This window comes from Furipterus horrens, unplaced genomic scaffold, assembly GCF_987537825.1.
Source record: "Furipterus horrens unplaced genomic scaffold, mFurHor1.1.pri manual_scaffold_2, whole genome shotgun sequence".
Taxonomy (NCBI): domain Eukaryota; kingdom Metazoa; phylum Chordata; class Mammalia; order Chiroptera; family Furipteridae; genus Furipterus; species Furipterus horrens.
The window spans coordinates 186067608-186080650 of NW_028327172.1; the positions used below are offsets into that span (position 1 = coordinate 186067608).

Genomic DNA, 13043 nt, shown 5'->3' on the forward strand with positions numbered 1-13043 from the left:
GACCCTTCTTAAGTATTTACCAGCATGAATAAAGAAATCTTTGTTCAATGTTTTGAAATCAACTCAATGAAAATGTGATGTAGCTGGCACACCTGACTGAAAGCTCTCTGGGATTATTTTCTTGATTAACTTTGCACCCAGTGTCCTGAAAGTTTCTTCTCCAAAGACCTACTCTGAAACCTCTCTTGAGCTTTACTTCTATCAGGGTCCCTTTTCTGAAGCGTGTTCAGTACAACACGGGCTCAGCGAGCTGTTTACAGTGCAAGGAAGACTTTCTGCCAGACTGAAGGTTCTCGGGAGTATCGCCCTAGGACAGGTGGGTAAGTCAGAGGTCTTGTCAGTCACTGCAGCCTGGCCCAACATCTCCACTATAACTTTCACGTATATCCTTCATCTAACTCTCCTATCCTGAACCCCACATTTTCCTGGCTGTACCTAGCTGGGAGCCTCTTTTGGCTCTGCTGGGCATGTAGAAATGAGGCTTTTTTTTTTTTTTTTTTCCTGCATTACTTTTTGAAAGAACCATTGAATTTCCAGCAGATTATGGTCCAAAAAATTCTTTGAAGAAACAGTATTCTCCTGGGCACTCATTCCCAGAAATTTTCCTTACTTGTTTCTTTCTTCTTGGTCATTTATTATCCATCTGTATAAATGCTTAACCCCTACCATGGCACTGGTACAGTTTGAAGTTCTGTTCTGCTAACTTGTCTCTGATCAAAAAAGCTGGTCCAAATAACTGACTCTTTAACTGAGTCAAATTCCAGGTACTGTGGTGAGTATATGATGGACACATGATCAATAGAACTTCTTTCATGGAGTTGCCTGTTTAGTGAAGAGTAAAGAGACAAAAAGAATAGGAGGTGATAGGTGATATTTGAGATGACATTGAAAAGGTAAATAGGACTTGGGCAAAACCCGGTGTCAAGGATTAGAGTTTACTACCAAGTAAACTACAGAGAAATCCACGACCATTTAAAGGGAGATTTTTATCCCCATGGAACTGTATTAGTTAGGATTACATCTGATGGCAGGTAATAGAAAATTCAAGTTATATTGGTTTAACTATTAAAAGTTGTATTTTTTTTCTTAACACAAATTCTGGGCATAGGAAGTTCATGATGTTGCTATGATGCCATCAGCAATCCAGGATCTTTCTGTTTTCCTATTAGCTTTCATTCTCAAGTTTGTCACCTCAGGGTCTCAATATAGCTGCTCAAACCCTACCATCACATCCAAGTTTCAGATAGAAGGAACCAGGTAGGAAGAACAAGGCAGGAAAGGCCAAATACAGTGTGCAGCCTGTGACTCCATTCCTTAAAGAGCTTTCTGGGATGCCTCACCCAGTAATTTCTGCTTACACCTCACTGGCTGCCCATTGGTGAGACAGGCTAAGTGCATCACCACCATGAACAATGCCTGGGTTCTGTTAAAAGGAAAAAGAAGAGATTAGATATTGGATAGGCAACCAGCAGTTTTTGCGATAGTGACATAAGCAACAACAAAAAACAATACCTTCATTTTGATATTGCATTCATATCCATTAATAAATTTTATCCTCTTGAAATGCACACGTGAAAGGGCAGGCATTCTTATTTTTCACAGAGACTTTGAGAAACAACCTGACATGTCCAAGATGATCAGAAATGCAATCCAGTCCACTCCATAACCACAGGCTTTATTTTACACAATGCTGCTTGTGAGTTATGATCTATACAGTAGAGCATGTCTCAGGACTCGGTGAAACTCCAGAGAAGGCTGTAACATGCCATGTTCCTGACAGTGCAGGAGGAAGAAAAGGACAGAAAGAGAATAACAAAGCCTTTTGGAGATAGATGCTAGGCTGCCAGCTAGGCTCATTCCTACTGTTAGTAATTATTATTAACAATATTTATAACAATTGCTAGCACTCATCAACCCTTTGTTCTTTATAGGCATTATCTCATTCTACCATCATAACAATACTATGGGTGAAGCCCTATTATTATGGTCTTTCTTTAGAGAAGGAAATGGAGGTTCAGAGACATTGAACAACACATTCAGTGTCACACAGCTCTTTCAGGTTGAAACTCTAGCCTGTGTGACTCCAGCATCTAAATGCCAAACCTGACTTTCTTTTTACTGCTTTTCACCAGCTTGGATTCACTATTGCATACCAGACGTAAAGGGAATGGAATTCAAATTAGGGCCTCAACAAAATTAATACCTGTCATTTTTATCAAGGTTGCTTATCTTGGATCGAAGCTGTAGAAAATAAATCTGCAGATTCTAAGGGTCTACTGTATTTAATCTGTTTCAGACCCACCTCAGGTAATTGCAGGTCTCTGTTGCCAAATTCCTACTTCCTGCACGGTTCATTGCAGTTGGTCTCAGCCCACAGATTTAGTTTTGGTCTTCTTACCAAGTATAGTTTGTTGTGATTGCTTGGTTGTCATTAATGGAACCATCCCTTGGAGCCATTTCTGTTAAGGTTCAGGTCTTGAGTTGGCAAAATGGATTTTAATCTTCTTGAATAGAGAGTAGAAGGAGAGGACTCCCAGGAGCTTCTGTGGCATCCCAGAGCTCAGGTCGACAAGGAAGTCCTATTGATAACTTCGAGAGTGCAGTCTAGAATCACAGATCTTCAGGCTGGAAGAGATGATGTGGTCCAGGCTCTGCTGGAGCAAGCAGATGAGGCATTATTAGCTCCATTTTTCAGATGAGATGACTGAGCCTCAGGGCCTTAAGTGAAATGCCCAGGCCCCACCGCTCGGGTCAGAGTTCAGGGGAGACGGAGGAATGGAGTGCCTTTTTTCCTCACAGAACAGAAGCCTATACACTGTTTGGACAGAACTTTATATTTATCAAGGCTCTTTGTTTTCCTCAAGGAGAATGCTTTTTAAAAATCAGGAAGGGAGCCATCACTTCTCTTATGTCTGTCAGCGCAGTGAGGATGGTGACAGGTAAACAACTTAAATGCATATTCTAAATGTACACTCAGAGGCGGAGTTGGTTTGTATATCTTACTTCTATGTTGCAATATCTGAAGGTTCACTCTGAGCTCAAATCTTCAGCCTGTGTTGCCAACATGCTAATTTCTTACAGTGTCCTCTTCCAGCAAGCTGGGGGACCACTTCGGCTATCTGCTCATTCACAAATCTGCTGTGCTCATGCCCTCTCCCAGCACCGTTCAGCTTCCAGCCCATCTGCTCCCAGCCCATCTGCTCCGGGCCAGTGATGTAAATGTACCAGCTGCTTCTCAAGAACCAGTCGGCATCCTGCGGGAGGGGCAGGGCCCTTTCGGGGGCATCAGCCTGCTTGCTCTCAGCCTAAGTCCTCTCGCCAACCATGGTGGGTGCCTCCGTTCTGCTCTTTCCCCATCTGAGAATCAGAGGGTGCAGTCCTCTTACAGGCCCATGATTTATTTATCAGTGTGGCTCAATCTATGTCAGATTCCTTCTGATCTGATTGTGGGGACATGGCAAGGTTTGTTTAAAGGGGCTGGGCTGGGCCGGCCCCTGCAGCTGACAGAGAAGGTGTCCAGGAAGAAAGCAGCACGCTGCCCGGAAAATGAAGGCACTTCTGTTGCTGGTCCTGCCTTGGCTCAGCCCTGCCAACTACATTGACAATGTGGGCAACCTGCACTTCCTGTACTCAGAACTGTGAGTCCCCCTCTAATCATACCTGCCTGGGTTGGTGTGTTCGATATGTTGGGGGTGGGACCTGAGACAGTTACCCTGGTGGTATGTCTGTTTAGAGGAATAAATGCCACCTACTCTGGATGCACTTGGACAAATCAGCCTGCCAGCTGTTTAAAGCAATGCTTAGCTCTCTGTGACTTCACAGAAAAACACCATCTTACTGATGCAGTGCTTTCCCAAGAGGGCATTTTTTTCCTGCTTCTGTGCCAACACAGAATGTTGTTTTGTTTTTTTTTGTACTCAGCTTTTTCTCAATAGATGGGTGTTCTATCCCGTCCATAAATAGAACCTGAGAACAGAGCCTCCATGCACAGATCTTCGGCCCTTCTCAGGCATTTCTCGTTGCAAACAGAGAGCATCCCTTGTTAATACCGTTGGTCTCCGTAGCTGCACACACATACAGTATCAGTACTGGGGAAAGATAACCCTAAATGTAGAAAATATATACCCATTTTTATTTTTATTTTTTGGGAATTATCAAAGATGTGAGAAAGGAGAACTGTGTAGTGAACACCCATATTCCTATCACCTAGACTTAATGATTAACATCTTGCCACCTTTGCCTCATTTATTTATTCTTTACTAAAGTGGTTTGCAGTAATTTGCAGTCATCATAACATTTCAACCTCTAAATACTTCACTATGTGTCTCTAAAAAATAATGACATTTTTCTACATGACCTTTGTCTGTTTTATAAGGAAATGACTCATGTCCCCAACCTCTACAATATTTTTGTGGCTTCGTTTGTTAATAAGCTTTGAAAGAGGATTGCAGACGGATGTGAACAGCTTCTAGCAATCATATAAAAAGTGCTGCTGTGAGTGCTTCAGTGTTGGGAGCACTTACAAAAATGTATTTCTCCTTACTAACCAGACTGGTAAACACAGCGAGGGTGGCTTCTATGTAAATGAGAGTCAGGAAGCAAATGAACAGAGGAACTCTAAAAAGAGCTCCTAGAACCCAGACCAGGAAAACTTGGCTGGTCATCTTTAGATAGAGACAGCCCTGTCACCATGAATCTATAATGATAACCAAGGCCTCTTTCGTCATTAGCCAGACTAACCAATTTATCCAACACAGTAGATGCTCAATAAATGCTTGATAAATAGAGGAAGGAACAAATAACCTAGGTTCTTGGAGACAGGCCATTCATTTTGAGGACTCTACATTTCAGGATTATCTGGCCCTCCCTTATTGAAATGTAATTCCATTTTACTTTAGATAAAAAAAGGTTCAAAGAGAAAGTATCTGGCTTAAGTCTAAATAGTGAGCCCTTTGCAGGTAATAATGACATAGTGGAAGCTTTTCTAGAAAAATATACAATGGCAGAACTAACTGGGGTTGTGAAAAGTCCTCTTCCTCTCACTTGATGAAGCTGACGTTGGTATGTCTAAAGCCAAAGCATCCTACACCCCCAGCCCCCCAACCACTCCATTGCCTCTTCCTCACCTGCAATCCTTGTTAATTTCTGTGTTAATTTCATAGGGCTGCTGTAACAAATTACTCCCCCCCCCCCCCCCCCCACAGTTTGGTGGCCTAAAACTACAGAAATCATTCTCTCACAGTTCTGGAGGCCAGAAGCTTGAAATCAGGTGTCAGCAGGGGGTCAGGATGCCTGTGAAGGCTCTAGGGGAGAATCCTGGCCCCGCCTCTTCCAGTTTGTGATGGTCCCAGGTGTTCCTTGGTTTGTGGCCACGTGAATTCAGTCTCTGCCTCCATCCTCACGTCTCCTTCTCCTCTATGTCCTCTCCAATTCTATGTCTTTTCTTCTTACAAGGACACTTGTCATTGGATTTAAGGCCCACCTGGATGGATAATCCAGGATGATCTCATCTTGAGATCTTTAGCTTGATCGCATCTGTAAAATCCTTTCTCCAAATGAGATCGCATTAGTTTCCTAGTGGATCTAACTTTTGGGGGCCACCCCTCAACCCATGGCAGGTGCTACTAAGGAGCCTGTCCATTGATTTACTTTTAGTTTTATAGTTTACTTGAAAGAAGGCTCTCATACTAGCTTAACAGTTTTCTTTCCTACAAGTTTGTGGACCAAAGGCAACTTTTCTGTTGAATAACCAAGAGGACACAAGCAGGCCATTCTCTCTAAAACGTGAAGCAATCCAGGAAGCATGGTGCCAGGAAATTGCTGTGACACTGTCCTCAGACTAATTTGATAGAGCTTTCTGGGAAGCTCCTAGTTGCTGGGGATGTTTTATGAGAGAAGTCTGTGCAGCTATTACCCAGTGCTACTGGGGATAATGAACTAATCGGTGAATTGAGCACACATTTCAGGTACTGCGGCAAGTGCTGTAAAGAATACAGCTGTAAGAAATGAGGCGCAGCGCTCACCCTCAAGGAGCTGACAGTCTAATTGAAAAGACAGAATGTGAACACATAAGAAATATAAACAATGACCAAGGCATAAGAGGGCAAGTCTTTAAAATGAAGGGTAGGTAATAAGTGGAGAAAAGGTGGAGATTGTCCATTTCAATGAAATTAGGGAAAGCTTCTAGAGAAGTTGGGGGTTTGAGCTGGATCTTGAAGTAATTAGGGAGAAATTAGGCAAAATCAGGGATGGAAAGAGAAAGATAAGGTAAAGAGCACAGGCAAACAGGTCGTGACGTGGCTGTGGTTGTCACCAAAGCACTGGGAAATGACAATTGAGAGCAGCAGGTGGGACTGTTGGGTGTGTTTGGCATTCTTGGGAGAGGAGCTTTTGGGTGGTGGCCGCCTGGCCCTAAGATGAAGGGATCCTGCTCTCCCTGCCTCTGGCTACTGGGGTCTCTGAGAAGGCCCTGGGAAGCCTGTCTTCCTCCTGCTACCATCATCTGAGTGGGACTCTCTTGGTCTGAGTCCTGTTCCCTTGTGGCGGGGGTGCAGCTGAAAAACTGGAGCCAATCCGATAAATGGAGTCCCATTTTGCCTGCAGCCTGGGGGTTCTTACAGGAACCTGGCAGGAGCTATTTAAACATGTGAACCATTTGGCTATAAAACCAAAGGAAGTGATGGCTTCTGGTCAACTGCAGAGAACACAGAAGACACAGGGTTGAGCAAAAGTAGGTTAATAATAATAAGTAATACAATAATAAATAAGTAAAATATAAGAATAAACTCTGTTTTGCCTACTCACAACTGAAGACTACTTTGCCCACTCCTATGTATATAATGTATAATGTCTGATCCAACTTTGGCCTTGAGGGGCCAATAGTTTATGCCCACTGCCACCTGTTGCCAGGACCCAGAGGAGAGTGAATTCCATAGGAGAAACCTAAAACCAGAGTACTTGGTGTGCAGTCCCAACCCACAGGCCATGGGGCAGGGCATCTGGGGTTGCTCTCAGTGGCTGCAAAGAGCATATGACAGGGTAAGAGGCAATGCGGTATTCCCTATAAGCCCTCACCCCTGACTCGCACAAACCCTTCCTCAGTTTTCTAGACCCCGCAGCGAATTTAGGAAATAGACTTTCACTTTTACGGGCATGAGCATGAATACTGCCTTCTCATCTTTCTGGACCTATTCACAGCCCCACATAGGAGAAAACTTGGGGGAGAAGTCCTTAGAGCACCTTGGGCTCTGAGGATAAACCACATAAGAATGAAGGCAGAGTTTGGTTTTCAAAATGCAGAGGCTTGGGCTCTAAATCAAACCTTCTAAAACAAAAATCTTGGGGGAGGCATCCATATTTCTTCTCACGTTCCCCAGGTGATTCTTATGGGCCGTCCTATTTTCATGCTGAACAAGTTCCCCAGGTGATCCTTACAGGGCACTGCAATTTAAGAATCCTTGGAGGGAGCTCGTATGCCACTCACCTTGACTGCCCCCCATGGAAGAGCCTCGCTCTGCTCTGTGGGCCTCCTCTGTGCTGTGTGCCATCAGCAGCCTTCATGTTTGTCCCCTCTGCCAGGTCAGTACTTCCAGGCAGAGCTTGGGAGGCATTAACATCCGTACACCCAGCTTCTGCACAGTTACGGCTTAAGTGGAACTGAGTGAGATGAGTTTGTCTCATATCTGGGCCAATTCCTAAACATTTGCAAGCAGTAGTCAAGAATACCTTGGTTTGGATTCTGTGTAAGGGAGTGTTTTCTTGCTGCTGATGAGCAAGCTAGCCTCATCTCAGCTGCTGCAGAAAGTGACACTGTGTTCAAATAATTGAGATGGTCACTGCTCTGATCAATGATCTCCTGTGGCTTTTGTAACATCTCTTTACATGTTTTGTTTATTCAAAATTCCAGAGAAAACCTCAGAGTTTGGTAAGGGGACAAGATGCATTTTATGGAAAGACCCAACTCTCAAAAGCCATGTACAAAAAATGAAAAGGTTTGATGTTTGTCCCCCACCTTTAAAATTCCTAGCTCCAGCACCTTTGGAAATACTTCTGTGTGTCATATTCTGGTGGGTACTGTGTCTACGCCCATGGCATAAGTTCGGACTGAGTTTTGAGTGGGTGCATAGTACGTAGGAACCCTACCTTTCGAAGTAAATAACCATCCTTTGTTTTAGTGACCCAGTTATCAACAGGACGACTAGGCAGGGTCGCTGGGGGATGACAGGTCCCTGTAACTAGCGCTACCGCCATAGCTGTGTGGCTTCTCAAAAAGTCAGGAAATGCCGGCTGTCTTTCTATCTTAGAGTCAAATATTTGTGGTTTGTAAATGGTGTCACTATGAACGGTATTCATACTAGTGTCTGGAGAGAAAAATTACACTAACCCTTGACCCCTGTAGAGATAGAAGTTCTAACAGGGAAAGTTTTATTCCCACTGGAGTTTTGTGCTCAGAAAATTAAGATGAGTGACTCTGATTTTGAACTTGAATCAGATCTGTGGAAGAGCAAGTCTCCTGCAGAAACTGCTAAGAGCACAGGGGTTAGGAGGCAACCCTGTGTCTGTCCTTTCCGGGAAGTGGGGTGGGGCCCAGAAGTCCAAGACGCAGACACCAACCAACTGTCTTAGGTCCATGAGTCCAACCACCCACCTCCCTGGCAGAGCATTCTGACACCAACCTGCACAACACACCTCCGACACACTGCACTGTCATTGCACAGCAAGGACATGCACTTTGAGGCCCACAAGCCAGAGAGAGCCTCAGCTCACACCCAGCTAGACATTGCAGACTGGAAAGTGAGGAGACTGTTTGCCTTAATTTTGTAGATCGCTCTTTCGGCTTGGTCTGAATTCTCAGTTTCCCCTCCCCTAGGTCAAGGCCTAGTCTTAGTAACCTCATTTTCTCCCTGCTGACTTCAGGCGGCCTTGGGCCAGGTGTTGGGCCATGAACTATATAACCTGGGGAGCATCTTTTTTTAAAGTTTTGTACTAAACAGAGATCCACACAGCACGTCTAGCTCGTAGCAGTTTAATTCTTTCCTGCATGCGTGAGGAGGGAAGGAAGGAGGGAGAGAATAGTGGGGTTACCTCAGCACCCATTTCCTCCTCACTTCATTTTCACTGTGTTAACTATTCCCAATACTTTTGTCAACATAAGAAGTGTCCAAGCCTTGGCTGCTGTGGCTCAGTGGATTGAGCGTCGGCCTGCGAGCCAAGTGTTGCTGGTTCGATTCCCAGTCAGGGCACATGACTAGGTTGCACGTCAGGTCCCCAGTTGGGGGCGCAAGTGAGAGGCAACCACACAGTGATGTTTCTCTCCCTCTCTTTCTGCTTTCTCCTCTCTCTAAAATAAATAAATAAACAAACAAATAAATAAATAATAATTTTTAAAAAAAAGTGTCCAAACCTGTAGAGAAGTTTTATGAGTGTATTTGAGTCAAACTGATGACAATTGCCAGGAAGCAAAATCTCAACAGATTGAGAAAATGCTCTGGAGAATGGCAGTTCTGCCGCATATTTTATACATTAGACTCAAAAGAGGAGACATAGGGAGGGTTACATGAAATCCATTGGTGGTAAATTAAGAGGGTGGGAAAAAGGGAAATCTCTGGGACTGGATAAAAAGTAAAATGGAGAGACACATACTTCTTTTACAATGGTGGGTATAGGGTAGCTAATTATTAATATTTACAGCATATAGAGATGGTATTCAGAGAACAAAATAACAGTGAACTTGTTCTGTAGTCTCCTGCTCTGGTATGGGGTGTGCCCTGAAGGGTTTGGAAACGGAGATTATATTCTGAAATTCCAAGAATATGTTGTCTTAAATGCAAAAAGACAATAGACAGTCTCAGTTAAGGTAAAGACTGACCTTTGTTAAGGAAGCTATAGGCCCAGGATGTGACTACCCAACATGACTCACTTTTATTTAGGAATGTTTATGTTCAGACCATCCTATGTGGTTATTTTTGTCTCCGAGTCTGTAAAACCTGCCATGCAGGCCTCCCCCTGAGCTTGTCAGATTTAATATGTGGCCCCTTTTTCATTTACACTTTCAAAGTTTAAACCAATAGGGTGAGCTGTATGGATTTGCCAGTAAATGCTTTCTAAGTTGAGTCTCAAAGAATTTGTTTCTTATCAAAATTGAAAAGAAGAAAAAATGCTGCTAATCCCAGGAATTTTTTCTTTTTTCCTTTGTCATATGTTTTGAGGATTTGAAACGGAGTTTGGATTAGGACCTGGAAGGAAGGAGGGAGAGTTTATAGAGGAAATGGGGTGAGATGGTGAAATCATATCCTACTGGAGAGGAACAAGGCCCAGCCTTTGGGAGCAAAGTCGGGGCCCCTTTGGGTTCAGTGATTCTCGTCACGTCTGTCAAAGGATTGCAGTTCAGCATGTTTCATAGGGCATTTTCCTTAAGTCTACAAATGTGTGTATTTGGAAGGAAATGGAAGCCGCATGTTCCTGATTCATTTACATTTAACTCATCACAATGTTGCTTTATAATGATTCTTTGATGTCCAAAGAGCATAGTAGTCCTGTTTAATGGTCTTGTTTCTTTTTTTTTTTTTTCTCCTTTGGACTCAACACATTGTCTTTTACCGGGCAGTAAAGCAACTTCAGGCCCAAACAGTTTGCTTTCTGGTCTAAAATGCAAAACCCAGGAGTTTCAAGATAGCACTCCAATGCATGGCAAATTGTGTTGGCTTTTCTCTGGGTCACATGGCTATGTCAGGTAGGTGAAAGGCAAAATGGGGATTTCTTTAACATAAGATCTCACTGATTGTTTCATGTTTGGTAGACTTATTTTCTTCATTTTACCTTTTTATAATGAATCCCCATGTACCTTATTACCCATCTTTAAAAATTAACAAGTCATGGATATCTTATATCCTCCTTGAATTGTTTTGAAGCAAATTTCAACCACATTTCATCTGCAGATATTTCCATATCTATCTGTAAAGGACAAAGATTGCCAAGAAATGCACATATAACCATAACACTGATGTAACACCAAAAACAAGTAACCATAATTCCTTATTATCAAATATGCAATCAGTCCAAATTTTCCCTCTGGTCTCATAACTTTTCTGGTAACAGTTTGTTTGAATAAGGAGCTAAATAAGGTCTGCACCTTGCACTTGGTTGCCATATCTCTTAGGTCCCCAGCCTCCTCCCCTCTCAAACTCCGTTGATGCAATGGAGTTCTTGAGGTAAATTCTGAAGAATATGGCTTTGGCAAACTCAAAATACTGAGCTGGTAGCCAAAAAAGAGAAAAATAAAGCAATTATTTTAATCAACTATCAAGTCGAGAGAAATGTAAAGGAGGCAAGATCCAAATCATTGAACAGTCTTATCAGTTCAACCAAGTTAAACCGAATGGGTGTTTTTGATGACCTTGTCACCCAGAAGCTTTGAGAGAGGAACTTAAAGAGAATGGAGGAATATTTTCTCCCTAGGGCAATGAGCTCCCAACTTTTTGGATCACAGGTGCCTTTTTTGATCATATGTATAGTTACCTATTTATACACCATTTATACACTATTTATATCCATTACAAAACTTAGTGTTCTAAAAGAATAAGAGAAAATTGTGCTTAAGTGTTCTATTATAGTCTCCCCAGGTTCCTTATGGGCGTTGGTCGCTTTGAGTGAAGAAACAGGCTCTCAGTACTCATTGGCGTTGGAACACAACCTCCTCAAAGGCAACAGAGGAAACTTCCCACGGCCAGTCTGTGGGATTGGTCTTGGAAGGAATAGCACAGGAAATGGCCCATTTCTGCAGGCCAATGAAAACTCGCGAGCCAAAGAACCAGATATCTTTTCTCGTAGTCATTTTTCCCTTTTCTGGCCATCACCCCTTCCTTCATGTGGGCCATGTGGACCCCACTCTTTCCAGCTTCCTCTGCCTTCCCCTACACCTGCATTTGTAAACACCAGGAGGGGGTCTGCACAGGGTCCAGGGTTGTGAAATTGGAAGTATTTGGAATTTGAGGAATCCTCTTCTTTGAAAAAAATATACAATCATAGAGTCATACTTGCTAGATCCCCAGTCAGGTTCTTGGAAGGTTTCGCGCATGCCTGAGGTATAGTCATCAGTCTTCCGGTAACCCTCGTCCTGTGTGAGCACTAGATACCATTGCGTCAGGGTGCTCACCCCATTTTACTCTAAGTTTCCTATAGAACTGGCTATAGAACACTAGTTCCCCTCTAAGCCCTCGTCTGTGTTTAACTCTTGCATACCCAGAACTAAAACAGTCTTTCTAATGTTCTGTGGGCGTATTAGGTACCTATGGCCCCTTCTCCACCAATTGTCATTATTAGAGGGAGAAGCCAGGGCCCCCAGACAATGAGTACGTCCCTTTGCCATCCTGAGGATAGTTATCAAGTGGCCTGCCACTGGATTGGGAGGTGAGATGACTTGGTGATTTAAGGCATAAGGATTCAGGCTGACTCAGGTTCCTCTTCAGTCTCTGCCAGCTAGGCAACCTTGGGCAAGTTACTTAGCCTCTGAGGTTTTCTCATTTGTAAATGGGAATCATAACACATGTCTTATAGGTTGTTGTGAGTATTGAATAAGATTATGTAAAGCATTCAATATGTAATTTCTGGTCAAAGCATACCCTTAAATTATGGATTTTATTACTAGTAATAGCAGAAGTTATAAGAACATATTTCATCTGTCTGAGATACTTTTTAGTCTCTGAGAGCAGGCTATATCTTAGAATTGATGGCACCATGCAAAGTAATGGGCAATGTTTTTTATTCTTGGTGATATATGAATTAATAGTGTGTTCTATAATAGAGTCTTTGACTTGATAACACTCAATAATAAACCTTATCCACAGAGAGCATTGATAGGCTGAGGTCAAGAAAATGGAAATGCTGAAATCATGTAGTTTCTTCCTCCCTCCGTCCCTCCCTCCTTCCATAGAGAGGCAGATTAGTGACTTACCTGAGCTGAGAAAGGTGCAGCTAGCATCTTGGGGTGAAGTCTGGTGAGAGACCTGAGCTGTTTGTCAGTGGACAGGACCATGCCTCCCACG

At 43.1% G+C, this 13043-nt stretch overlaps 1 protein-coding gene across 1 annotated transcript in view; it reads left to right on the top strand.

Annotated features, from left to right (window-relative positions):
* Positions 1 to 13043, top strand: part of LNX1 (ligand of numb-protein X 1) — a 109436-nt gene that overhangs the window by 21774 nt on the left and 74619 nt on the right.